Below are 3,082 nucleotides of genomic sequence, written 5' to 3'. Positions count from 1 at the left end.
AATTTATTTAATATTTTATGATATCAGAAGTTAAAAATTTACCATAAATCGGGATAGAACTGGTCGTACTAGAACTAATAGATTTGGTCGTAATTTATGACTGTGTAAAAAAATTATTCGAAACCAGTTTTTCCAAAAATCAGTTTCCTGCACTGTTGGAAATTATCATAAAGATAATACATTTTCTTCCATCAAAAGTCAAGAAGGTAGTTTATATTCTTCAAATAAAATTATAAGGGGGCGCCTGATATTGCTTTGAAGTTTGGGCACTTGACTCACTTTTTGCGTGTTGCGAGATCCATTCTCTTCACCAAATATTTCGCCTTTTCAGTCTTAGGGGCGTTATAATGTAACGACCAATGTTAATATTCTTTGATAGAGAGTAGCTCAAGAGTTGGCGGTGGGTGGTGTTTTCTAGCTGCCTTTCATTTAGTCTGTCGCTTCAAAACTAGGGACAGCTAGTTCAGATAACACACGAGCAACAAAATATATAAATTATATCAAGAGAACGGGTACTTTTGGAGATTTTGGAAATTGGAGATAAAAAAATAGTTTTTTGTTCAGATTTGTAAATTATAGGCTTTAAATTAGTTCACAATTCAAAATGCCCGGATGTGGCCTAGTGATTAGTTGAGCTGTTATTGCATGAATCAGTTTACAAGTTTTTTGTTTGGAATTAAGCACAAAGCTACACAATGGGCTATCTGTGCTCTGCCCTCCACGGGTATCGAAACCGTATTGTAAGTCCGCAGACATACCGCTGTGCCAGTGGGGGCTTTTTTAACTGTGTTTTGAATATTTGTAAGCAAAATATATATTCTTATCTAGGTTGGAAAGAAAAATACAAATAGTAATTAGCGTGTTTCGTCATAATAACTCTTAAATGCTTTCTCTGTATTAATTTGTTCAACCATGGCAATCTCGATCTTGTATCTTATGATGCTAAGTGAGGTCTCATTCTGATTTCGTTATATTCTAACTTTAATTAATAGAAATTGTCAAAACTTGGTCCACTTAAAAAATAAATAATTAAAGATACAATTGCTCAATATAAGTAGTAATAATGATTAAGAAAAATAAAAGCCCCCTAGTGGCACAGCAGTATGTCTGCGGTCTTACAATCGTATTTCAATACCCCTGGTGGATGGAGCACAGATATCCCGTTGTGTAGTTTTGTGCTTAACTTCAAACAAAAAGAGAAAAAAAACATAAATATTTGAAGATTGATATTCGTTATCCTAGATCAAAAATTTTTATGTGTGTTTAATTAAATTAGTCTGGCAATAATAATTCACTGCTAAATTAAACTTTTCGCTCCCAACAACATGACGTGCTGTATAAAAATATTCCAACTAACGTGCTTCCATCAAGTGAGAACTACACAGACTAAATTATAGGTTTCTTTGCTCGTCATTTGAGCATAAGTTATATATTATAAATATATATACATTCAAATCACTGAACCCGATAAAAAATTGATACGTTATTACTACCTGAAACAGTAATTGAAAACATATTTAACGAGTTTCGGGTACTTTCTATAGTAATTTATCATAGCCTGAGAAGTTTTCCAGACTAAATATTAACATGAAGAATGTAAAAAACGAAGGCTACGAAATTTACCCGGGCTTTAAGTTAAGTAATTAGGCAATGTTAAGCCATATAGTTTAATTGCTTTCTTGAATAGGGTTAAGAATACAAATTACGTTTTGTTTGTAATTAAGCACAAAGTTACACAATGGGCTCTGTACACCACGGATATCGAAACCCGGCTTCTGGCGTTGTAAGTCCACAGGGGGGGGGGCGATACAATTTAAGATAAAATTTATCTGCTCCAATACCATAACCAATTTGTTTGTTTGGATTTCGCGCAAAGCAGTGTAAGACTAGAGTTACTCTTTTACCAAAACGGGGATTCGAACGCACGACCCTCAGATTGCGAGTCGAGCGCCATAACCACCTGGCCATGCCGGGCCCACCATAAGCAGAGCTATCTAAAAGGAAATATGTAAATTAAATGCCTGTGTTATCAACGGCGCTCTTAGATGATTTACATATTGATTCTTAAGGCAGTAATTAATTGAATCAAACTTAGAATAATACTTACCAACTTATTAGAGCACGTATTAACAAAGCTAAGTTTATTAGTATATAAAATTCTGATAATATTTTCTACCAGGCTATTAACTGATTCGTAGTGGGTTTTATATATACATAAACATAAGAAATTCACTTGTTTAAAACACTAAAATCCAATCTAACAGCTTGCTGCAGTTCAAATTCTTAAAGCCTCCTCGTTTGGTTCAGCGGTAAGCCTGAGGGTTTATGACGATAAAAATCGGATTTCGATATTCGCGGTGGGCAGAGTATAGATAGCCCATTACGTAGCTTTGTGTTTAACAATAATCAGACCAAGGCCAACTTTAGAAAGTAGATTATATTTATCGCTCCAATTGGCTGAATTTTAGCAATAAGTTTTAATTCTATTTATATATATTACTGTTTCATTATGTGCTAGTATATTCCAACGACTGATTACAGACGGAGAATGGTTGTTTTAGATGTGGAATATTTTTAACTACTTTATTATTATCTCAATGTTATGTATATTTTACGTATATGACTTGCGAATATAGGTTAACCCTAATAGAAGTGCATTTCTACCGCTGCGTGTATCCTATTTGTACGTATATATTTCTTTCTAGGGTTATTTTACCTTTCGCTCAAAGTACATTATAATCTTTCTGCTACTTGTTTCGCATCCAAGTTTTATCTATCTGTCGTTTATGTGCAACGATTTTTGTTTCTGAACTTGTTGCTTGAAGAGTTATGAGATGGAATTTATAAATATATGTATAACTTCAAGATATAGGTACTTGTTTCATTGTAATAAATTTACTTTGTTCTCTTTTGTTTTTTTCGTTGATTTTTTCCATGAAGTTCATTTGATTTACATATAAAGCTTATAGTTCATGCGTGAACAATAGTTTTATTTTAGGGCTAGAATGAAACAACAAATAAATACATGTATCACAAAAGTAGAAAAATGGCACATACATTTTGTGGTAAATTTGAAAGATAC

The sequence above is a fragment of the Limulus polyphemus genome, unplaced genomic scaffold, assembly GCF_000517525.1.
Source record: "Limulus polyphemus unplaced genomic scaffold, Limulus_polyphemus-2.1.2 Scaffold314, whole genome shotgun sequence".
Lineage (NCBI taxonomy): Eukaryota > Metazoa > Arthropoda > Merostomata > Xiphosura > Limulidae > Limulus > Limulus polyphemus.
This window is presented reverse-complemented; position numbering follows the sequence as displayed.